Below are 26709 nucleotides of genomic sequence, written 5' to 3' on the forward strand. Positions count from 1 at the left end.
GCCATGAGCCTCCAAATATCAGGAAAAGAGCCATTATCCACTTCAAAACACTTCCTGAGCATGACAAGTCACCGTACATCTCGCATAAAAAGCAAAGAGAGACAATTTCTTAGGGCCACATACACTTAAATATTCCCTTCTTACTAAACAGGAATGCTGCGTGGTTTTAATGACTAAATCAATTATCTACTCACAGTGGACTTCCTATCATTTCTGCGGGCAGAGTTGTCATTTAATTTTAACATCCAGCAGTATATAATTTTAAATGTGAAAACTGACGAACAAATAGAACTGGCATAATTGCTGATTATTAAATTCAGGACATAGTGGAAAGGGAAGAAGATAAAAATTATAATCTATTCCTTTTATTATTTTTATTGTTTTTTATAGTATCAGTTTGTATTTTCTTTGCTTATTATAAAAGCAATGCAAGCTTATCACTAAAAAATCAGGAATACAGAAGTAAGCAAAATGAATGCAATTAAAATAATCTATAATCCAAGAATCAATCACTGATTTTATCTTAATGAATATGCTCCCAAATGTTTTTCAATATTGAGATTTTCTTCCTAAATAGCATATTGTTTTGAAAGCTACTATAATGTATTTTTCAAATTTTTTTCTAGCTTTTTATTTATTTATTTATTTATTTATTTATTTATTTATTTATTTGGAGTGGGGGCACAGCTGCCTTTTAATTTTATGACTACCAATTTGTACTTTCTAATCCCTTTACATTCTCCCCCATCCCTAGCCCCTTACCATCTAGGAAACAACCGAAACGCCCATTAATAGACGATTGGATAAAGAAATCGTGCTACATATATACAATGGAATATTACTTGGCCATAAACAAGAATAAGATCTTACCATTTGCAACAACACGGATGGACCTAGAGAACATTATGTTAAGTGAAATAAGTCAGACAGAGAAAGACAAATACCATATGATCTCGCTCATATGTGGGATCTACTACAATGTATTTTTAAAATACCTTTTATCAGGTATTTATGTTGTTTCTGATTCATCCCTGTTGTATTAGGTTGGTGCAAAAGTAATTGCAGTTTTTGCAATTATTTTTAACCTTTTAAAATGCAATTACATTTGCACCAACCTAATAAATGGTGCTTCATATGAGTAGTTGCCTGAAAAGAAGTTATACGTGCTCAAAAACCAAAATGTAAGGACAAAACACAAACACAAAACAATTCTGAAAAATGTACCAAGGCTTAGGGTGACATTGGCTTCAGAATTCTGTTACCCTTCACAGAAAGCAGCCTGAAAGAGGGCAGAGAGGAGGGCAGATCAAACCAGTCTTGCAGTGAAGGAAACTGCCAAGGCAACAGACATGATAGGGCCAACACTAAATGAACCTAGTGGGGAAACATTCAACAAATTCAACAAGCAGATCATCTCAGTTTATAAGTCATACAGTCATTGTCTAGAAAAAGAACAGACTTTACCGAATCATAGAATTAGTAAACAGAAATAATTTGCTCCTCTGCAAAAATCCTGTGATGGCAATGCCAAATAGCCATATTTACATATATATATATATATATATATATATATATATATATATATATATATATATATATATACATACATATACATACACACACACACACACACACATATCTGTATCCATATTTGTAATCTTATCTGTGTTTATACCAATATTTATGCCTGGACCTATATATGTACCTGTAACTGTACCTATATATCCATCTATCCATCCATCCATCCATCTACACATTTATCCGTCAGTCCATCCATCCATCCATCCATCCATCCATCCATCCATCCACCCACCCACCCACCCATATATCAGTGGTTCTCAAACTTGAATGTGTATCTGAATTCCCTGGCAGACTGTTATTAATAAAATACAAATTCCTCTACCCCATTCCCAGAGTTTCTGATTCAACATTTCTCTGACATAGTCTATGAATTTGCATTTCTAGTACGTTCCCAGGTGAGGCACATGCTGCTGATGTCGGGACTACACTTTGGGAAGCGCTACACGTCTACCTCTAGCTTTATCTCTACCTCGCCACCAACCTACATTGTAGTGAACATATGATTACTCCCTCATACTTTAACTTTTATCATCATCAATTGCTAATATAAGCCACAGTGTTATATACCATACAAACACATATTATGGTGCTTTCAAATTTTCTTCACTCAATTCATAATAAAAATTTCAAGATATAAAAAGTATTACCACATATCTTCTTTCTCTCAAGAGAATATTTCAGTTGTGGTACATTTCTTGCTTTTACTTGATTTTCACTGCCTTTGGCTTTTAACTTGATGCATTTACATCTTAACGATTCAGATTTATTTTCCAAACAGTGAGATGAAACAGGGACGACTCAAAGGCAGCTTCATTTTTAAATTGGCCAGGCTTTTGTAAACAAGCTCTTGACGGAACAATTTATAATTCTCTAAACAGTTGGGGAAAAATATCACACAGTAAAGCAGATGTTGTTCTCCTAACTTCTTTTTTTTTCAGGTCTACAATCATTGTCTACAGTACTGAACCAACCACATTCATTCAAGTAAATTTTGGCTTTGCTGGATGTCAACCATGTTCGCCATAGTCAAGATGTGGTTCAAAGAACAAAGCTTCTCAGAGACAGCTCCATGGCCTGCTTCCTCATGCAAGTTCGACAGCGCCTGATTTAAGGGTTATGTTGGCACATGTTCGCAGCATACAGTGGGAACACAGTTCCCCAGATGCCAACCTTAACCTAAATAAAAGCTAGGCCTGCATCTCCTCAGGGTCAGACCTCAGCGGGTACCAATTAGTGGGAGACAAGACATGTACACAAGGAAATGTAATCGGTAATTTTAATGGATAAACAGTTGCAAAACTGAGAAAAAGAGAAGTCACTTTGCACTGATGCAGTTGAGAAGAACTTCATTTTTCATTTGTTCAAATCCATTAGAAACAAAAGTTATTTCTCTAGAACGCGAAATGCAGACACTGAAAAGGAAGGCACGTTGTTACAGATGAGGTCAAAGCAAAGACGGTCTGGGGCAAGGAGTTAATGTGTGATAAGAGAAGGAATAATGCCAAGAAAAATGAATTTCACTAATGAAATGATTACAAATTATGGTCACCTGCAACCTATTGGGAATGTCTTTTGTGGTGGGAGAACAGGACAGATGGAAGAATAAGAAAAAACTTGTGCCCTAATGGAGAGAAGGAAGATGTGCATTTTGGCCAGTTCAAGAGAAAAATATCTCTTTCCCCCTGAATATACCTATAGATAGACAAGTGCATATGCATTTGTGCGTGTGTACCTGTGCGTGCATGTGCATGCGCGCGCACACACACTCATACACACACTCGGACTTTATGGTATAATTCCAATTTATATATATGATCCTTTTGCTCCCATTAAGTATTCAAAATGCCCCTAACTGCAAATATTTCAGCAAATATCCATGAAATGAATCATATAGTCAGCAAACATTGCAATAAAGCTGCCATTAAAAAAAATATGTCACTAAAGGGAAATAGACTGTAGACTACAAAATTCTGCATTTTAACATCTATGACTGGATATTTGTGTAAGAGGTGTTTGGGTTTTTTTGGTGGTAAAGACATGTCCAATATAAAAAAAATAAGTTATCGCATTGTGCTATGAAGAAAATATAGTGGAAGCACTGCAATAGGAGAAATGGTGACTATTTCTAAGAATTTTTCAACACAACAAATGACCTGTAGCTCCAATTTGTTTAAAAATTTTTTCAATTAGGCACAAATTTAGTTGCAAAGTGGTATTTTGAAGTACAAATCAGTATAAAAGGCAGGAACAGTGAACATTTTCTGAAATAACTCTCTTCTAAAATATGTAATATTTTACTTATAAGGAATGGTGAGATAAACACTACTTACAAGTAACTCCTCCATAAAATGAATGAACGAATGAATGAATAAAAGAATTCATTTTGAAAATCAATTGGTTCTCAGATCTTAGCTTGAGAACTTCAACAGCTACAACACACACACATGCTCATTTTCAAATTAAATGTAGCCCTACTAAAAACAAACTCGTGCGAAAAGAACTTATAATTGCCCACCACACCAAAAACATGCGCAGTTTAGCTACAGCCAGTATAGCAGTTTCCACATTGTTAAAATTCAGATTTTAAAAGCACAGATCAAACACAAAGCAGTTATTCAAAACAAGTTTGCGTCAGAAATTCAAAACCATTTGTCACAGGACTGGAGCAAAACGTTTTATTTGCGTTATTAATATAAACTGACCATAAATATCAAAGCTGCCTGTATCTTACTGAGAAAGTTTTATGAAGGAATTCTGGAAAATGCGATAAGGAACCAATTAGGAGATTATCGTTTCTTTATACAGTGATGGGACATACATGAGTAAGACAGTTGGCACGCCCACTAAAGCACTGATGCCAACTTGAGAGTTGCAAAAATATCCCAGGTTTGAGAAACATCTCAAGATATTGTTGCAGAATAAAGAAAATATTTTAATGAATCATCTATAGGAGAGAGTTTCTCAATCGTGGCATTCTTGACATTTGGGGCCAGATCATTCTGTGTTGTGGGGACCTGTCCTGTGCATTGTAGGATGTTTAGCAGCACCCCTGGGCTCTACCCACTAGATGCCAGTAGCAAACCACCCCCTCCCAACTGTGACATCAAAAATGTCTCTAGACATTGGCAAACATGTGAAAAGTACTGCTAGCACACATTTACATAAACTAGTTTGATGAATTGATGTAGTAAATAGTATAAAACTGTTCCAAATTTTATATTCATGCAGAACTCATTCTGTGAATTTTGCCAAAGTGTTGTATGCTCATTTTCATGTTTAATCACAACAGATCGACAAATCTGGAGTGACTGCTTCTTAGGTACAAACATTTTTAAAATCCACTAAAATACTTCTGATGATCTTATGAAAATTTCCAAGGATTCTCATCTAGAATTTGCGATCTGGGGTGTAAACCAAAATGATATCAATGTTTTGCATAATGCTCTCTGCAAAATGGAAGCATAGATTGTGTTAGCACTGGAAATTGCACGGGAATGATGTTGCTCATCTTATACTTTAGATGAAGGAAAACAATCTGTTTCCCCGTTTAAATAGAATCTCAGAATAATATTGCCAATGGCATCCCTGAAATTCTAAAGATTTTGATATTAGTTATTAGATATATCTTAGTTAAATTATGATAGTTTGCATCAATTACTCAGGAATCAGCTGGGAAAAAAATCCTTTCGGAGGAGATGATTACAGAAATACTCAATTACAATAACCACTTAAGTGAGATTTTTGCCCTTGACATTGGTCTCAGTAGAACTTGCTAATAAATTGAACAAAGAAAAAGTATAGGCAGGTCAAGGGCAGTTGACTCTACTTACAGTTTTTTAACTTGAGAAATTAATATTCCAAGTAAGGAAAATAATGTGTTTTCTTGGCTAAGTTTATTGCAAAATATGTGACTGCATTGTTTAATGATAATAAATCTGGAGATCAAAATGTTTATCGATAAATTAAAATTATAATATCTTCACTGAATATGCAGATAAATTACTCAAATTTGACAAGAAATGTTGGAAATTTTTAAGAATAATTATTGAGCCAGTCAAGTGGGGACAACATGCTTTCTGCAGTAATAAAAGACAAAATATGAAAGCTATCATTTTTTATGATTTTTCCCCTAAATTGTTCATTTCTTTCTCATTTACTTTTATAATTTTCTCATGAAGATGATTAATTTATCACTAAATGTAGTCAGATTATCATATCACCAAAAGACATTTCATATAACGAAATGCACGTCACAAAAAAAGTCTTTGTTTAGTCTGTACATGTAAATTATCGGTTCAGAAAATACTGTCACTATGTTATTCACGCTCCCACGCAGATAAACATTTCAAATCTACATTTGCACTTCGGTAATTATTTGACATTTATCATTGGAATTATAATGATCTAAAATATACCTATCTCATTTGAAAGAAGAAAACATCCTAGATCAAAGTCCTTTTTTTAAAATTAAAAAAACACGTTATGTTTCTTTTGCTAGATTAGCAGTTCTCAGTTGGGATGACTCTATCTCACAGGACATTTAGGGATGACTAGGGACACTTGTAGTGGTCACAACTTGGTGGGAGGGTACGACTGGCATCTAGTGGGCAGAGTCCACGGATGCTGCTGAAAACCCTACTATACACAGAACAGCCCTTCATTAAAAATGATCTGGTTCCAAACATCAAGAGAGCTGGGGTTGGGAAAGCCTGCTCTAGATGAAACTATTTCCTGGTTTATCCTGTGTAACAAAGCAAGGAGCATCTAACTCAACATGTTGTGACGAGAGAGAATCCCTTTTGGAGAGCACGTCATATTTTACCAAAGAGATTTTTCTTCTCCCACTGAAGGTGGAACTTTAACAATCCCTCTTGCTATTGTTGGCATCTTATGGAGCAGGAAACAAAATGGAAGACTGAAGGGACAGTACAAGCAGCCCCAAATGAGCAACCTTTGCCCTGCTGTTCTCTAATGGAATATCTTATTTGACCAACAGGTATGTACTTTGCTACTGAATCAAAGCAATGCCTTCACTGTAAAACAGGAATGACTTGCCACACTAAGAAAAACACATCATAAAAATCAATACAGCTAAACTTAAGCAAGGAGTCTGAATAACTACCCTTTTCCCCCTGATGTCAACCATAAGTGATATTCTGTATTGCTTAAAATTAAACTTTTAACAGTCTTAAGTAAACATCTTCATTTTTCACAAAACGAAGTGATGGCAGAGTATATGATTGCTTACAGCTGCAAGTGCTTCATGGTGTTAAACTTTGGCTAAAATTTCTCTTCAGTGGCTTATAGTATCTTTTCCAAATAAAACCATTTTTTTACTAATTTATTAAATAATGCCACGGTAGACCCCTTAATTAAATCATAGGCTAGACTTGACACAAATAATCCATTGATTACACAATAAATGCACATAAAGCTTAAAAAAACAATCTTTGTTCCTAAATATAAATTACTTTATAATTTGCATTAGGGACTAGCACTGTGTAAATTACTCATGTTTTACCCCACCCAGAGGAAAGAAAAATAGAAAACGTCATACTAGGAAAGAGAAAAAAAGTTTCCTGTGTGTTTACTTTTCCTGAGTCTCTATAATATTCTCTAGATTATGGGTCATCAACATTTCAGGAGACAGGTGTCAAGTTTCTGAATCGATTAAGAGTGAAGAGCTGAGGTAAGCAAAGGGTGCCTGGAGTTCATTCCTGCTAGGAAAGAAAAGAAAATCTTCCTCACACGTTCTACCACAAAGACTTGAAAGGAAAAAAAAATTCCTCTTGAATTTCAAAAAGTCCAGGAGAAAATATATCAGTCATTTACCCTTTAGTGTGAATTACTTTAATCAGATTCTTTTGTTCTAAGGCCAAACCGAGTTCAGCCCTTTAAAAATAGAAAGAGATTTGATATTGTTAGATGTTTTGCAAAGTACCAAATAATTTTGGAATGGTAAACACCTTTGAGAAGAGCACACCAAGTGAGTACTATAATTCAGAGGGGTAGTACTAGTAAGTATATAGGTGTTTAAATACCAAAAGATAAGCAAAAATCCTCACTCTACCAAGTACAGATATCCTGAATTCACTTAGTGACTACTTACCAAGCCCTCTACTAGGTGCCAGGAATTCAGGTACTGAGGTAAAAAAATATGAATGGTTGAGTCTGAGCATAACTTCACAATGGTTCTTAAGAATTGTGAGTCAACAAAACCTGCTTTTGAGTGTAATTTTATGGTAAAGAGAGGAATAGGCCGTGTTGACCAAAACAGAAAGACTGGATCTTCATGTCAGGCTTGGCAAGCGCAGAAGTTTCCCTAAATCTTCCGCTAGTCTGTTTCTACAGAAAGCACTTCACAGGAATGACCAAAAGCATTGCCACAACCCCTGCTGACTTAGTCAGCACCTGGCCTGCTTCTCTGAGCATGCATTCATTTGGCGTCCTTGCAAACAACATTCAGTGACAGTTTATATTGGGTCCCTTACATTGCAAGAGAAGCACTTTTGTTTTGTAAAGGCTCTTGTTTTGGTATTAGATTGGTGAAAATCTTCTCATCTTACTGAAAGAAGAATAAAAGGGTTCCTGAAATCATTTCTGCATTTTGTACATTCATCTCCAAACCCTGAGTATTATTATTCTGTGTGATAGATGTAGCTTTTTGTTGGAGTAGACTAAACAAAGATTTAGGGTAAGATTCGGGGTACAGAACGATGCGTCACAATGCCTTAGTGGAACAGCACAGGACTGGATAAGGTGGGGAACAGTACAAAATCATTTTAGTACCATTTCTCTCCAAGTCTAAAGTGCCTTTGGAGTCCTGACATTGCTAAAAGGCACCTGAGGCTATGGTGTAAAACAATTTTAATTTCAACTTAATTTTCAACACATTCGACATTAACCCACAGCTACACTGTTCTTCAGACCAAATAACTGAATGTTCTAATCAAATTCTCCTGGGGCTGGAAAATAGCTAATTCTGTGAAAGACAATCAATTTGATAATCATAGAGGTATCATGGTGACTCATTAAAACAGGCAAGTGTTAGGAATGACCTTTTCCTCCAAATGTCAGCTCTAGCATCTCTGTAATTGAACTAATCCCATTACACCTACATAAGAACAGATTCCAAACTTTAATAATGAACTTCAGGAAGGCTGACAAAACTGGGCCATGTTGACACCAGGGTTATGAGATCATTACGGGAAGTTCCTTCCCGAAGCTGATGCTATGGGAGTGATTCATTCATTCTCTCGATGCTAAAGAGTTTGTGGATCCATATTGGAGTACATGTTATCCAATATTTCACAAGTCCCATTTGGATATTCAATAATCTAACACTCTCATCACCATCAGCTGTTTATTTAGCCTGGGCAACACAGAAGAACGACAAATTGAAAAATTAGAAGCCACTTCCCCCTTCACCTACCTGAAGTTACGTAATAGACTCGACAACTGTTTTAATGAATTGATTAATTTAGTAATTAAATAGTCCAACCAGCTAACCCTTATTTCTGTTATCTATCCCATCTCCTTCCAAGTGGTTCCAGAATCACACCTGTGGTAAAGTATATGCACAAGCAGATTCTGGCTGTAACCACCACCACCACTACAATAACAACAACAGAAGCTAATAATTAATTAGCACATACTACAGGCCAGCTACTGTTCTATGTACATCCCAGGGTGTTCCACCACGCTGTAAAAATCCTAAGGGAGCCCACCAAAGTTCTCAAAGGTTAACGAGATACATATGGATCTTGGAATTCCAGAAAGCATAGCAACTATCATCTTGGCACCTCTGAATAGGATGGTCTTATGCTGAAAATCAAATAAGGATGATCTTCCACGCAGTCCACAAATACTAAGAGGGCCCCCTGTGTGCCAGGCACTGAGGTCTATGTGCTAGAGACAGTCACTCATTTAATCATTACAACACCATTGTTTTCCTTTTACAGGGAGAAAGGTGGACAAACTTGCCCACAGACCCACAGCTAGTAAGTGGCAGGGTCAACATGAAGAGAATAGACTTAGCTAATCATCTGAGTTACTTGGTGAATGCTGTCACCATTCATCCTGGCACCCAAGCTGGAAACTTCTGGATCCCCACCTCCTGCTCTCCCTTATGACCTCCACAAAATCTGACAATGCTCCCAAGTGCCTTCTCAGGCCTCTCCCTTGTTCCTCTCCATTCCAACATCCTTGCCTTGGCCCAGGCACACAGAGGCTCTTTTGATTTTGTTTTGTTTTTGTATTTCCCATTACAGAGCCTCCTCAGGACATCTGGTTTACTTCTATATTTTGAGTGCTGATGAATCTTAGAGATGTATGTATATATTCATCTTCATTTGCAAGCTTTTATGATGCAAACAACCAGAAAGCAAACTAAAACGTTCTATAGGGTACATGCATTGCCCTGTGCAGAGTGCAGAAAGGCCGCACACCGGTAGATGTGTGCTTTGGCTTGCTGGCGATATCAGAGGTCTCCTCCATAGACTACCTCGTGCAGTGAAAACATGCAGGAGCCTCTCTGCCAACACAAATACCCAGGCTTTGACCCAATTTCAACAGTTTTGAGAAAATGAAGTTCTTAAACTTTTCATTTTGAAATAATTGTAGATTCACCTTCACCTGTAAGAAATAATACAGAGGGCTCCCCCATTACCCTTCACCCAGCCTCTCCCAGTGCAAGATAATACCTCGTTATCTTGGATAATACCTGTAGCACAATATTGCAGCCAGGAAACTGACATTGATACCATCCAACAACTTAATTCAGATTTCACCAGTTTTATGTGCATTCATCTATGTGTGTGTGTGCGCGTGTGTGCTTAATTCGATGCAACTTTTTCACATTTATGTGACTACCATAATAGTCAAGGCATAGAATATTCCAGCACCACAAGGATCCCTCATGGTACCCCTTTAGAGCTACTCGCACCCTCTAAACCCACCACCTTCTTAAATGCGGCAACCACCAATCTGTTTTCCATTTCTTTTTGTCCTGTTAAAAATATTATATAAATGGAATCATACAGCATGTAGCCTCTTTGACAGGCTTCATTCACTCAACATAATGCCCCTGAGATCCATGAAAAGTGGTTGAGTGTATCAACAGTTCATTCCTTTTTATTGTTGAATTGTAGTCTATGGTATGACCATATCATGGTTTGTGTAACCAGAAATACATTTTGGATTCAATGCAATTTTATTCACTGCACCAATGCTACAGAATGTAACATGACCTGATGGGGAATTATATAAACTACCTTGTGTTTTATTCCAAGACCTCCATGGTGAAGTGAAAAATGAAGTCATTTTTCAGTATATTTTAAATTAAAGCTTGCACAGGTGTTTCAGTCAGCTAAATATTTCAGCCTGAACTATTTTAGTTCTGAATTATCCAGATAATTATCTCGATTTTCACTGCTGATGTTTAATTTAGCAAGCAGGGAATGCCTCTGAGTGAAGTAAGTGCTGGTAACTTAAAGTAATTAATGATCACAATTATCAGGATTTGGTATTCTGGCCATTTTCTCCTTTGGAATTTACAGGGAGCCTATGAAAGTTCAAACATGCTGTATTTTTGGCAAAGAACCCTAATGCTTTGTCTGCATTTTACTGCTTCCTTTGCACCTGGGAGCAACTATTTTTGGACTGTCTAGACAATCACCCCAGCTTTAAAGGTCTTTTCCTTTCTTTGCACATAATCACTGAGCGTGGAGGGTAATAAATAGATGAGGCTGGCACTCTTTTACCCAAGATACTATTCAAATAAAGTCATGAACCCAAATGCCTTTGCTCTGGCTCACAAAATTGATAGGCTTTAATACATGGTCCCAGACTTCTACCAATGGATCAAGTTTAAACCAACAAGAGGGTCTTCCACCGTCCGTGCCTCTGCACATGTAGTACCAGGATTATACTTTTTGTTTGAGCTACATGAAATGGCTAGGATTTGACCATTTTGGAGCTATAAAATGGCAATTTCTAATGATTCAACCCAAGAGATTTGGGAAGGAATCTGGGGGTGGTCTGGTTTCACTTCCCTTCTCCAGTTCCCAGGCAACAGTCACCCGGAGTGTAGTGATGACCCAAAATGCACAGCTTCTGCAGCTCACTCTTGCCACAGCAGGGGAATAATGGGACGGCGTCTGAGCCCTGGAGATTCTGCACATGCTTGTCCTATGCAATTTCTCCGCGGCAGGAGACTGCACAGAGTACGTCTACTTCACCTCTTACAGTCCTTTCCTTCAAGAAGTGACAGACCGCTTTCACGTTCTCCACAGGACCCCTAGAGCCCATTGTCCCCGGGCTCCTTAATGGGTTCTGGGAGTGCTTCTTGGTCGCTAACCCTCTGGGGCATCTTCCTACTGGTACCTTCTGATGATTGCAAGTATTTCTTCTTGAAGTAAAAATAAATGTACCAGGAAGGATGGATGGAGATATAGACAGATAGATATAGAGATCGACAGACACAGAGATAAGTACATATATTATAAAACCTAATTAAATGTTACAGTTAGTTTTATTTGCTTCCTTATGTTTTCCTATTAGTGTATTTACTTTCAGTAAAATAAGACACACATGCAGTTTTTCTGCTAACACTCTATCATCTCTATCGTCATTTTTAAGTGCTTTCTCCAGCCATACCTCTGTATATCCCATTTTCTCCACTGCTGAGATGTGTACCCAAATTAGCTTGGGGCTCTGAAGTCAAAAGCCTTTCTTCTGAATACAAACTGGAGCATCAGAAACAAGAGTAGCCAAGAAGGCTGAGCCAAGGGTCCAGGAATTTTACTTCGATTCCACTCATGATGGAGAACTTTGGCTGTGTCCGGCAGTGGGTAAAATACGGCGGTGTGGTGGGGATACAAAGTCGATGAACACCTGGTCTCTACTTAAGCAGAGTACAACTCTGTAGAGGAATAAAATGAGAAGACCAAGTGGAGCACACACAGCATAGAGCCAAGTCAGAAGACGTGGATTCCAATTCTAGGGGCCACGGCTTACTAGCAGTGCATTTGGGGCAAGTTCCTTGATCTCCCCTATTTCCTTCCTACAATCAGTTAATAATAATAATAATTCTGATCTTACTTTTGCTTGCACTTATTATTTAATAAGATACTTAACACGTTGCGTACGGCGGGGTTTAAATCCCTCGTGAAGATTCTCGTGATCCGTACGCAATGTGTTAATGAGAATTTTGTATCACATCTAATATGTGACTGGTACACTTAAAGCGCTCTCCAAATGCAAGCTTTTAGTGAGTATTCACTACGTGCACACACTACTGTGTGCCATCCTCAGCAACCTCAATCTTACAATGAATGACTATGCTCCTCCTTTTAGAGGAGCCAATTAGGCTAAAAGAAGTTGACAACCCCACCACTGCCACAAGACTCTTTCCTGAAGGACAATAATGAAGTCTCAAGCTGAGGCAAATTCCTCCAGAACCCTCAACAGTTTTCCACTTTCCAATTGCCGGTATCTCCTCACTTTCCAATTTCTCACTTCTCAGTCACTGTTTACTGCAACTCAATCTGTTTTCTATTTCCACTGTTCAGATCAAACTTGGTGAGTCATGATCACCAATGATGCCATGCTGTAAAGTTCAAGGGGGACTGTTCAGTCTTCATTCGACTGACCCCTCGGCAGCACGAGACCTAGCTGACCACTCACCCAGCCATCTTGAATCCCCTTCCTCTCCCAGCCTTTGCCACGTGCACCACTTTCCTCACTTCTGCCTCACCAGCCACATGACTTAGCTTCTTTGCTGCTGCTCCTCCTTCTTTGCAGTTCTAAACGATGGTGCTCCTCATGGCTCTACTCTAAGCACACAAGTCTTAAGTCAAACCTTTCTGAGAGGTGCCTAGGATCTGTGAACCTCCTGAATCAGACTCACCAGAAACATGCTCTACAAGGGCAGGGAATTTTCACATGAATTGCTAAATTCCCAGCACCTGGAAGAGTCCCAGGCATACCTCAGTGCTCCATAATATTTGTGGGAGAAATGAGATGCCTGAAGTACTTGTGAAAATGTCCCTCCTGGACTTCTTCGTAGGAATCACAGTACATCCGACAACTGAGAACAACTGATCTCGGGTCTTCTGTCACATGCCCCTTTGGTCCACGTTCTTCCTCGACCCAATACTCTCTTCCCCACCTTGTCTTCCAGTGCTCAGGGAATTCTTTCCTATAGTCCACCTCTACCCAGATGAAGTCAAATCACCCTATGGTGCCCTCTCACAGTACCATCTCTTTTGTAGAACTAATTGTCACTCTAATTTTACACAAACATGTGAGACTATTCAATGAAGTCCTATCTCTCCTGCCTCAGATCATGTGGGTTTCTCTTTACCATCATATCCTCATTTCCTCATCTAAACCTCACTCATAGTGGGCACTCAATAAATAGTGAATTAAAAAATATGATATGGATTAATATTATATTCATGTTAATATATCAAAAGTATATTAATAATAAATATGTTATATATGTACAAATTATAGATTAATGATATAATACATAATGGATAGCTAAATGATGACACAAATTTCTCTTTCTAGCTCCAAGCTCTCCTCTGAATTCGAAAAGCATATATCCATCTAGTGGCTTTACATCTCTATGTGGATATCTAATGGGTTTCTCTATTTCAAACTATCCAAAAATCAAACTTCTTATTTTTTCTCCCACAATCTTGTTTCTCTCAATATTTTCTTCATGTTGGTAGACAGCATTGCCAACCCAGTTGCTCAAGCACAAACTTGGGAGTCTCATTTGATTCTTTCTTTTCCTGCACCAGCCCCCTGTCCCATATCCAATCAAACACTGAGTCTTCTTTCTTCTACCTCTAAAATATATTTGAAATCACCCCTTCTCGATCTCAATAGATGCTGCCCAAGTCCAATCCTCCATCAACAGTCACCTGGACGATTGCACTGACCCAATGACCAGCCTGCATCTGTGCCTGCTCTCCAACAACCAATTTCCTACACAGAACTGAAAACATCAATCCCGTTATGCTCAATTAAAGATGCACCCCAATTCAGTGGCTTCCTGCTGCAATGAAGTACACACAGCTTAGCTAGGCCCTGCCTATCTGTCCACAGCACCTCGTGCCATTGTTCCCTTTTCTCCTGGCCCCCATGTTGCACATGCTGTTCCTTCTGCCTGGAATGATTGCTCCACGTGCCCCCACTCCTTGCCCTCTTGTCCTGTGGTCCTCAGATTAAATACCACCGTCTCAGAGCAACCTTCTCTAACACGCTATCTAAAATTAGATTCCATCTTCTGATATCTGTTATCATAGGAATCTGTTTTTACACAGCATTTGCCACAATTTGCAATCACTGATTCACTATTGATTGTTTATTATCTTGTTTCTGTATGGAAAGCTGCATGTCAGTCTTGTTCACCATTCCATCCCCACCCCGCACCCCAAACAGAGCCCAGAACGTAGTATTCTCAGTAAATATCTGTTGCATGAATGAATAGAGAGCAGGAAAACAGTCAAAATAGAACAGCTCCAACAGATTACTGGTTGCCAGGGCGTGTGGGTGCTGGGAGGGGTTGACTACAAAAGGGGCAGCATGAGGGAATTTGCGGGCGGCAGGGCTCACAGAACTCTTCTGTATCACGACTGTGCCGGTGGTTATGTAACTTCATGTATTTGTCAAAAACGCATAGAACTGTACCCCCCAAAGGTGAATTTTGCAGTATGTAAATTTAAAACTAAACTAATAAAATGATTCTGTTTCCAAAACCCAAGTCAGCCCAGAACAAATCTAAAACTCCAAGGTTCACAGGTTTGGGGCTGTTTTGCAGGGCACTCAATTAATTTCCATGTTCATGATCAAGTACTGACTCACACCATACTTCCCCATTTCTCATTTATCAGTTTAAAGAAAGGAAACCAGAAACAAAATAAAGATGTGGAGGATAAACAATACAAGAAAAGACACAGTGGTAAAATAATATTTAAAATAATCATGTGATAAAATGTCAGCATTTCTTTGTGACATTTGGCTCTGTTTGTATTGGCTCACCCCAGCGGTGCAGTGGCTGTGGGTTGATTTCATAATGGTGCCTCCCACACATACACCCACAGCTGACCTCTGCTTTGTACTGTTGATAATGACTAAACTTCACATATTATGCTGGCAAAGTCTATCTCCTCCCTGGAGGGCTATTACACACAGGGAATTACAGTTTCACAGCCGAACAATGTTTCTTTCTCAAAATATATCACGATCAACTTTCATTGGAATAAAGTTATATGGGCTGATAAATTGTTGCCTTTTGCCAAATTATTACTCATCATTGTATAAATGTAAAATGTAAATTGTAGAAAAACACCCACCATATGCCACTGAGAAAGCCCATTCTCAGTGGGGATAGCAGGATGCAGATATTAATAGATTCTTTAAACATGAGTTGCATTCTCTAAAGTAAGCACATGATAAATGAATTTCATCTTGTGACCTCCCCCTCACCCACCCCCACTACTGACTTTTATCCATTAGGACATGTTGAGGATATAGCATCTCAAAGTGAAATATTTGGATACCTGCCTCTGGTTTGGGGAAAGGGAAATGGTGAGTTAATTTCCTCTTTATCAAGCTGTATCACTGAGCTCACTGTCGCTGTGCGAGCATACGGCAATGCCATAGCAACTTCCAGTTTGTTCTTAAACACACGACGGCAGAATGATGTTAACAGGTACATTATTTTCCGATCTTCAGATTTGTATTTGTTCTCTTGGCAGTTTTAATTCTATACTATATTTTACAGCACAGGGTTATTTAGTTATCCTCTGGCAGTCTCAGTGCTGACTGCCATATAGGCCATCAAGACCAGTTCAGCAGAAGTGCTTACTTCTTGGAAACTTCTCCCATCGTTTCCCTTTATTCTTCTCAATCCCATGCTCATAATTAAAAGTTTGCTCTTCGGACAATATAGACTGGATCTTCTTTAGGATTCTCTTAATGAGGACCCTAAATTTAAATGGAGCTGAAATAGATGATTTGAAATTCATGAAATACGAAATGCATGGACTTCTAAAATACCTGCTTAAGTAAATTCAGTGAAAGAGTAATTATCACTTGGTATGTACTAGGAAGTGTGCCAGGTTCTAGAAAGAAATAACAAAATCTTCACTATCAAGGGATTCAGGAAACATCCAAGAGGTGGAGATAAGAGCATATTCTAGTTTCTATGATCTCTTGCTGTAGAAAATAAGGGATGGGTACCCTTGAATTCTACCACTTTGGGGTTTAGATTTTTCACCTACAAAATATGCTATACTATCTAACATCAGGTTAATTTAGGAAAAATCACAAAACACACCACCTAAAATCACCACTGTCTATAAAGTGTCGTTGGCTGATGGACTGGAAGAATAAATGACTTGCTCCTGAAACACCCAAAATAGGTTTCAGATTCCATACTTAACTGTAAGATTATTTAGTCACCTGTGCCAGTATTCCAATTAAAGAATTAAGATGTGTTATTTTGTAGATAGGCAAACAATTTCACTGAAATTTTGGATATCTATCCACCCTTCTACAATCATATGTTAAGTACAAAGCTAGGAAAATTTGGTTGACGTCCTTTTGCATTAAGCATTCACTTATGATTTGGACAATGCACATCAGGTACCTAAGAAAATTAATTCTCTCATTGACCAGATGCTTGTCTCAGTGAACTGGCATCATTTCATTTCTGATTAGACTGAGTAGTTAACTCCTGTTCCTCTTACAAGTGAGAGCAAAAGGTTCAATTCCATAGCCGTGTCCTGATTTTAACTGTAGAATTAGAGGGCCCTTGTACTCCTTCATAAATCATATTTTTAAGTTATTTGTATATTATGATGAGGTAATTTTTGCATTTTTAGGAATATTAACTTATAACTTTAATAGACAGCCATGAGGTTGATATTCATTTGAAAAGTTAAGACTATGGACATATACTTTACATCACTCATACTCCAAGTATGGTCCCAGGGCCAGAAGCTTCAGTCTCAGATGGAAATGTGGTAGGAATGCAAGTGCTTCAACCCCACCCCAGACCTACAGAACCAGACACTCTGCAAGTGGGACCCAGCAGTCCGCCTTTAACAAGCCCTCCAGTGGATTTCCACGCACGCTCAAGTTTGACAACTACTGCTTTATATAACAGGCAGTTCTTATTTGGGATCAGACATACACTTAAATTGAGAAATAGCTCTTTTGTTCTTTGATGCTGTGTTGCTTTTTGCCTGTTTGCTTGTTTTCAGTTGCTTTTGGTATTCTCACAAAAGTAGGATTTCTGTCTCTTCTGGTGTGGTTGTGACACAAGATCACCTAGTTCCTGATAAGCTGAAAAGTCATTGGAACCTTTTAGCTTCTAAGAGCAACCTACAGAAAATACACATTATTAGCAGCCATAATAGGAGGATGACTAATTTGAATAACCTAGCAACTTGGGACTGAAAAACAATGGCTTAGAGATAGAGGGACTTCAGTCCAGCACTTACAGGTTCAAAGGCGGTTTTTCAAGCTCAGCACTATTGACATTTGGGACTGGATAATTCTACGTTGGGAGGGGTACTGTAGGATGTTTCAGCAGTATCCCATGTCTCTACCAACCAGCTGCCAAGAGCACCTCCCCACCCCAAATTGTGGTAATCAAAAATGTCCCATTGTCAATTGTCATCTGAAAGGGGTGACAAATAACCCCCAGTTGAGAACCACAGGATTAAACGATTTGGACCAGCTGGTCCACGGGGGATTCTCATCCTGGCTGCACTGTAGACTCGATTAAACTCCATGATGCCCATGGTCCACCCCAGCCTGGTTTTATCGAATCTCTGTAGATGGGCTCAGGGAGCCAAAGCTCCCCAGGTGATGCTAAGGTACAGCCAAGACTTATGAAGACAAGCATCGCACTGACGTCATTGCGCTTTAATTTCCTTAGCTGGGAGATGAGTGCAATACTATCCATTCTAATCACCACATAGCTGTCCCAAGGATGTAATGACAGAATAACACTTGCTCCACAAAGCATTAATTATGTTAAGGACAGCAGAGAAAATTCATTTGAAAAAGTTGCCATGGAAATGAAAAGCTGTATCCAGCCCTTTATTATGAGCTAGAATGATTTACATTCACTGTCTCTTAGATGCATACCTCATTTACAATACGGAAGAGATGTGGGAAATCCACGAAATCTCGCTTGGGAATAAACTCATAGCATTATTTAGTCCTGGATGGACAGAAAATCATTTTGAAATCGGATCAAACTGGTCGTATTGTGCACATATGATAATGTGCACATTTGAAATCAAATCATTAGACTTTCTACCTTCTTGGCTCGCAAGAACTTATTTTAATAATTAGGAAAGAATGCGTATTCACCTGAAAATAAATTGCCTCTTTAGAAATTGTTAGAATGTGGGAAAATCATGTACATTAAAAGTCTGGTATAGGCTTTTCTTTTAAAGAAAGATAAAAAAAATATTTCAAGCCAACAATACCGAATGTTAACGGTTATTAAATCTGAATGACAAATACATAGCTTTTGCTTAATTTTTTCTATGCTTTTTTATGTTTGAAATTTTGACTAAAACTAAAAGAGGATGTTAAAATCAGTTTGAACAGAGCACCAGAAAATACTCTAATGGAAAATAAAGTAAAAAACAGGTTTTTGTTGGTGGCAGGTGCCCAAGGAGACCCCATGGGGGTCTCACAGGAACGGAGAGGCCAGCTGGAGGCAAAGGGACTCTGTCTCTCGGTGTCTGGCTCAGTTGACATGGTTGGCATATAGAGGTAGAGGACATTAAGCCTTTGGCATTCAAGATTAGCTTTGAACTGGACCAGCATGTAAGGAAATCTTATTAGTTTATTTTTGTCAAATGTTCTACCAGCTTTTAAACTAAGCAAACTATTACGAAATATCTGCTTCTACCCTCCTACATTCCTCTCTCATCTCTCTAAGAAACCAGTATGGTAGCAACTGTGAACTTTTACACAAAAAGGCAGTGAAAGGACAGCCTTTTAGGCACATCTTTGAAAAGAACCAATTTGCTTGAAGCACGACACTCAAGTGTGGGCTGTGATGAGATAAATAAGCGAACCACTTTCTCACTGGAGTAGGAGTTTGCAAACTGCAGCCCATGGGCCAAATCCAGGCTACTGTTTGTTTCTGTAAAAACAGTATTCATTTAACACAGCCTGGTCTAGTCCTTTACGTATGGTCTCTGGATGCTTTCAGTTATATCAGAGTTGAGTAATTGCAACAAAACCTGCATGGCCCCCAAAGCCAAAAATAATGACCATCTGGCCCTTTACAAAAAAACTTTCTTAAGTTCTGTCCTAGAGTAGCAACATATAAAATTTTCCCATCGAAACTTAGTAACAAAATAAATTGTTTTTCAGTGACTTTTTATATTGCAGTCATGCGATAATGTACATTTATACTACATTTTTCCTTTTAATGCCAATAAACCAATTATAATGAGTCAAATATTAATTACCACCTTTTCTGTTGAAAAAAAAAACTGATGAGGTCTACAAAAGAAACCTAACAGAGAATGTGTTGATGATTAATTATTTAATACATGTTGTAATACATGTATGTGTGGTGTCAGATGGGTACTAGACTTATTGGAGTGATCATTCATAAATGTCTAATTACTACATCTGAAAATAATGACATTATATGTCTATGGTAATTGAACAATCAAAAATAATTTTAAATAATTTAATACATCATTAAAATATCCCTTTTTGACAGTCTCAAACGGGCCTTTTCCTAGAGTAGAACTCTTTTAATTGAATAGCTATTTGCAGTTGAATAACTGCATTACATGCAACAGTACTTATGGAAATTTATTCACCAAGAATTCTTCTTTTTTTAAAAAAAATATAGAAGTCATAGTTGTACGCTAGACAGAAATATGAAATTGATCGTTTCCTTCAAGCCTTTAAAAATAGTTACCTTCATAGAGAGTAAAGATATTTATGTTTCAACATAAATAATAGCCTATTTTTACTTCATTTCACATGCCTGGACTTTCCAATGTTTGGGGGGAATTTTAAGAAAATGAGATACTTTTGTAGCTATATAAAGTTATAACCATTCCCAGCAGCCTCATAAATTAAAAATGAGACATTGCTGATACCCATTCTTTTGTTTCTCCTCAAAATGATCCCCAAACAGGAAAATAGTAAGTAATAAAAGAAAGTTAGTGCGAAGTTTGGGTTGCCAAGGCAACCATAATCATATTTCCTTTGAACTTCAGTGGAGCATCTAATGCAGTTCAGTCCAAGTTCATGCTTCCTTAGGAAATGTATATAAATTCAAAGTCCTCATTATCTACAGCAGTATCATTCTAATCAAGCAGATGATGACAGGGATGTAGAACAGGAACTGAAATGCCCATGGCATTCCCATTATGGAAGGAAAATGGGAAAATGACACTTGCTACCATGTGCAATGGCGAAGACATTTCCTTCCGTCACACGCCACACGCATTTGTGGTACGATGCTAGCTACTGCCAGGTATGGAAACACGAGAGCCACTCATGGAAAATGGAACAAACATGGATTAAATGAGCTACAACCCCCTTGTAGATCCTCATGGCCCAAGAGAACTACGACAAACTACAGAATGGCTGGTATGCACACTCCACAGATTACCACTGCTGGGCATTTTCCTTAAAGGTGATTATTTATAACCATTAGTTTGTCTTCACAGTAAAGGGAAGAAAAGTTTTTCATACAATTTTGAGAAAGCTATTACTACTCATTTGTATCTCATTTGATGCTATCTTCAGACTGAAGAGGATGTGGTTTACTCTAGGAGATGGTAGATATCTTGGAGGTTGGGCAACCAGAGGTTGCCTCAGTAGATCCTAAACAATCTATGCTCATATTTTACAACTCAGACACTCTCCAGTTTGAAAGTCTGTAAAGGTGGTTGGTGTTTGAAAGTCTGAATGCATTTTCCCATAGAAACAATGATTTACATAGTGGTTTTGGTTTCCAGGCCAGCTGATGTGGTCTCATTTAATCCTTAACATATTTGCAGGGTAGAGTGGGAAATATAAATATAAACGGGAACACCATTCTCATTCTTCTCAGACCTTGGAAAAGAGAGTAGAGTCTCCATTAGGGTATAGGGGAGTGAGCACTGGGTTGGGGTCAGAGGTTCCTGTATGTGCCTCTAGGCCAAAGACCACCTCCTGTGAACCCTGGTTATTCTGCTGGATCCATCTCAGCAGCCTGGCCCACCGTAGGAACTCAACTCATAACTTGTTGGATAAATGAAATAATGAGCACCTCGCCATGTGACTCTGGGCTAGTTGTTTCAACAGTTCTGCAATTTGGTCTCGTCCTCTGTAAATGCCGTGTTTGAGAAGAGTAGACCCAGCAATATGCTTGTCTTGTTCTCTGTTCACATCTCCTTTAGATTCAGAGATAAAATGTCTCTGGTTTTGTACTAGAGGGATAACACTGGTTTCCACAAGGGGTGGAGGGGAAGATGTATCACAAGGATGGAGACAGAGTTAGGATAAGCATTTTATTATGGGTGGGGATTGGAACATTATAGTTTTGGAAAGGAATTTGCTGGAAAAAAAACCCACCTACCAGCATTTTTCACTGAATCAATAATGTGATAACTAGCATGCCACAAATTCACTGTCTCAGTGAAATCCTTCTTGAATAACCCCCACCCCATCTTTCTGGTGTCCCCTTTCCTTAATTTTTTTCCTTTATTTCCTTATTTGTTGTTTCTAGGACACTTGGCACCATCTCACTTTATTTTCTGCTCTCTATTTATCGGCTATCCATTGATGCACTAGAATGAAAGTACCACCAGGGCAGGGATGTGTGTCTGTTTTGTTCAGAGCTGTATCACCAAAGCCTAGAACAGTGTCTGCTCATCACAGTGCATATTTATGAATGTACTCATTCAGTGCATATGTATTGAATGAATGAATCACAGAATGAGAGAAAGAAGTGTATTCTTCTTTAAATCTAAATAAAGGAGTTAAGCATTTTAAAGCATACATTTTCTAAAGAAGAAAAGGAGGCATTAATTGAAGACAAATTTTGGAATATTGTTAAATCTAGTAGGAGAGGGACAATAATTTTTGTCAGAAAAATGAAAGGAAGGAGACCCACTACTACCCATTGAATTTAGTAACCACAGCGGTTGCCTAGACTAAGTGGTTGATCTTGACATACCACATATAAACACGTATAAAGAAGGAATGCTGCTTGAATTTTAGGTTATACTGAAGCCTGGGATCCAGCCTGGTACAATAGAGACACAAGACCTTCAGAATCAATGGGTGTCCATTTGAATTCTTGCTCTGCCTCTTAATGCCTATTGACTTTGAGCAGTTAGAGAACCTCCCACGTTTCAGTTTTTTTTTTTTTTTTTTTTCATTTATAAAACTTGAATATGACCCATTTCCTTGCACCTGAAATTTGGTCTCATCCTCTGTAAATTAGATGTTTGAGAAGCACAGACCTAACACTTTGTCTTGTTCTCTATGTAAGTCTCCCTTAGATTCATGGGCAACTCGTTTTATCCCTGGTTTTGTACTAGAGGGATAACAATGGTTTCCACAAGGGGTGGGAGGGATGAACTGAAAAGATGTAAGTAAACCCAGAAAACAGGAACTCCAATAGGTGACGAATACTCTCACTGTTGCTTACCATCACCCTCCCAGCTCTGCCCTCACTTGCAATAGCTATGCTCAAGTCACGTAACCACTTTGGTCTCTACTTCCCTTTCCTATAAAATGAATGGTTGGGTTGAATGATTCCAAATAGATATGCCACACTGAAAATTTTGTGCATTCAGTCTTATTTCCCCAAATATGTAATTATAGGACTGGGCGAAATAATGAAATATTTTAGAGATAATCTAGACTTATCTACAAAGAAAGGCTTTTTAAGTGATGTGAATTGTCTGTGTCATAATTCTATACTCATAACCCTAAAATATAATTTGTCCTTAAATAATCTTCTGGGAGAAAAGTTTTCCTTATCTCAGCAACTCAAACTCCAGAGAGTTTTTCAATGTTTAGGAGGAGTTGAAGGGGTCCAATATTTAAAGATGAATGTAATTTGGGGCTGAATTCTTCCTTTTGCCTTTATGACTGTTGCCAGAATAGAATCCTAGAAAAGAGAGGTGTGGTTCAGAAATATCAAAAGGCCTCCTAAGAATCCAGCAGGGTTTCATATACATCTTAGTTGATTTACACTTTAAATTTGTTATTCATTTACAAGTTTATACTACCTCAAACAGGATGAATTTGACAACTTGTGAGTCATGAAAAAGAGGAAGAAAATCAAGTCACTACGCAAATTCTTTTCCCTTTGGGTCATAAGCACCCCATAACATTGATGCAGCACTTATATCACAGAGATATTTACTTAGGATTAACAGAAAATCATTTACTGGCTGCCATCTAGTTTTTAAAAACCCTTTTAAAAAGTGTATATATTTAAAGAGCTCCCAGGGGAGAAAAGTCTTTTAATTCTAATACTTCTAGCAAAAAAAGAAAAGGTCTGAAATATGTCCAAATACACTAGTGAAAAAGAGTTCCCTTGAGTACAAACACAATTTTGATTCTTTAAAGCATATATTGGTTTGAACAACACACCTATGGGTCATATTCAAATTACACACACACACACACACACTGTGCACCACCCACTTCCCCTAGTTCTTCCTATAACAGAAAATAAATTGTTTTACTGTAACCATGCACACCCTTTCCATTTGCATAAAAATAGTGGCTTTAACCCATTAAGGAAGCACAAGAATATAATCTGGGCTGAAATTGGTCAAAATAAATAAAAAATTTTAAAACTAAAAATAAACCTTACATCTACTCTAATTTTACCTGGAGAAATTGCTATTATGTTAAAATAGACATCTATATCACATAATTCAATATAGGTGACCTAGAAACACTCAACTTACAAATACCTGTACATGGGAACAGCCGACCCAAGGGAGTCAAACCAGGACCAGGGCAGCCTCTTCCTAGACTGGAAGGTGGGGGAAGGATTCCCTAGGATTCTTCCTGCTAGACGCCAGCGTTGGTAGTGATTAGAGTAGAAGGGAGAAACGGGAAGCCATGGTTCTCCTGCCACTGCAGTATTCCTTTCCCACCATGCTCAGCAAGGAACCCATTTCCCATAAATGTTACAAAGAGTGCCTCGGTTCCCAGGCCGGTCCATCAGAAGCCTGCTGGACCCACAGTGCAGCTGGAACTGTGCTATTAATACTAGGCTGACTTCCCACTTGGAAGCCAACTCCAGCCCTGACAGTGCCCGTCAGCTCTGTTATAGTTAAATGGATTTGTGGGCGGTCCTGGGAGCCTGCCAGTTAGAACATCCTTTCTGTGGGAAAATTCCTGCCGAGGCCCAAACAGCTCCCTGACAAACACGGGTGTAGACCACACATTGGGAGAGCCCTAGATATTGACAACTCAATCTTCACCTTTCCCTTCTGGAAATGCCTGGGTGATCATTTGAGTAAACTCTTGTGCAGATAAACACACAGCAGGTCCAACACTCCGCACAGGACCTGCGCCATGGTAACTAATGGGTATATTTTGCTGTCATCATGAATCAGCACTGATCTACCCCATCCCTGACAAACACACATGTACACACGAATATAGACACATTACACACAGCCCATCATACATTGCTCTGTGCAAATATGTTTTCATCTATGCAGAAATGTCTGTCTTTTCTTGAGGAAAAGATCAACAATGATCCAGGCCTGAGCTGTGTTCCCTTGTGCTAGGGATTGGTTTGTACTTGTTCATCCACATTTTTAACTGGCCGTCCCCAGGCCAAAAAGACAACTGTAAGACAACCAGCCAGTTCAGCCATGGGGCAGGAATCGAAAGAGTTGTCATCAAGATTAGATCTGGGACCTCAGTAACATTATGTTTGACTCACCTGGAAGACTCACTATTACATAACCGTCCTCTTGAATTAGTGAAACTTATGTGTGCAAAGGGTATTGTTGTCACCAATGGCAGAGATAGTTTGGTACAGTTGATGAGTACAAATTCAAATAGTTTACACACACACACACACACACACACACACACACACGACAATGCAACTGAGGAGATGTTAGATGCTTATACTAGCTGACTGTCATCTGCTAGGAGATGAAGGATATTCACTGCCTAGGAGCCTTAAAACGCACACAGTCAACCAGTGCAAATAAAGCAATGGTCACACTGCAGCAGGAACATCTGGTACACCTTGAGTTTACTTAGCTGAAGGAAGCCAAGACCTTTGTTATTTACTTAAAGATGGCACATGAACCACCAGGGAGCAGAGCATGAAAGAGCAGAGCATCTCTCAAATCCCATATCTTCCTAGGTCAGTTGATCAGAGTCTTTAATCAAAGAGCCAGGACCGAGCTCAGGGTAGTGACTTATCCTCTGCAGAGGGGATCAGAAGAGAGATTTCAGCATGAGTGAATAATCTCCCCCAGTTCTCCAGTACAGATACAGCCATTAATGACCCTTCAGTTTTGGTGCTCCATCTTTCTAACTTAACCATCCCCAAGGATCAAATATTACAGCACCCGTGGGGGATCTGTAATGAAGTAAGAGCAGATTTGGATTTATTTTGTAAAATAAATGCCTGAGAGTGCTCTTTTAGTTGGCATATAAAATGTCAATATACATATATATACTATATACTATGTTCACCCAGATTGATATATATGTAATGTTTATATGTTTATAATATATATATATATATATATATATATATATATATATACACACACACACACACACACACACACATACAATATGGATGTTAACTGACCTTTAAAACTGCTTTCAAAGTGTATTATCAAACATCCTTCTTAGCACATCTATTTGTGGGTAGTGAATTAGAAATGATTGCCTAATGTGTTTCCAAACTGAAGGTCGGCCGCAAGTGTGCACAAGTGCGTTGATTGTGACAAGCGTCAATCTTTGCACCGCTACAGAAGTTTCCACAAAAATCTGTCTCCCAGGGAGGCTGCAGCTCCTTGGACTGTTCAGTGTGAGCAATCCATGAATGTAAGCCCCGGAAAGAAA

The 26709-nt window shown here is 38.4% G+C and overlaps 1 protein-coding gene across 3 annotated transcripts in view; it reads right to left on the bottom strand.

The window, feature by feature from the left end:
• ARHGAP6 (Rho GTPase activating protein 6) overlaps positions 1–26709 on the bottom strand; it is a 462773-nt gene that overhangs the window by 149832 nt on the left and 286232 nt on the right. Inside the window, exon 1 of one of the 3 annotated variants that reach the window (XM_074323559.2) lies at positions 24576–24834. The exons of the other annotated variants lie outside the window; for them this stretch is intronic. The gene's annotated coding sequence lies outside the window, so the exon portion shown is untranslated. Of the gene's footprint in view, positions 1–24575; positions 24835–26709 lie in introns of those variants that run through there. 3 annotated transcript variants of the gene reach the window in all.

The sequence above is a fragment of the Rhinolophus sinicus genome, chromosome 18 (genome assembly GCF_057876585.1).
Source record: "Rhinolophus sinicus isolate RSI-liver-muscle chromosome 18, RSI-T2T, whole genome shotgun sequence".
Taxonomy (NCBI): domain Eukaryota; kingdom Metazoa; phylum Chordata; class Mammalia; order Chiroptera; family Rhinolophidae; genus Rhinolophus; species Rhinolophus sinicus.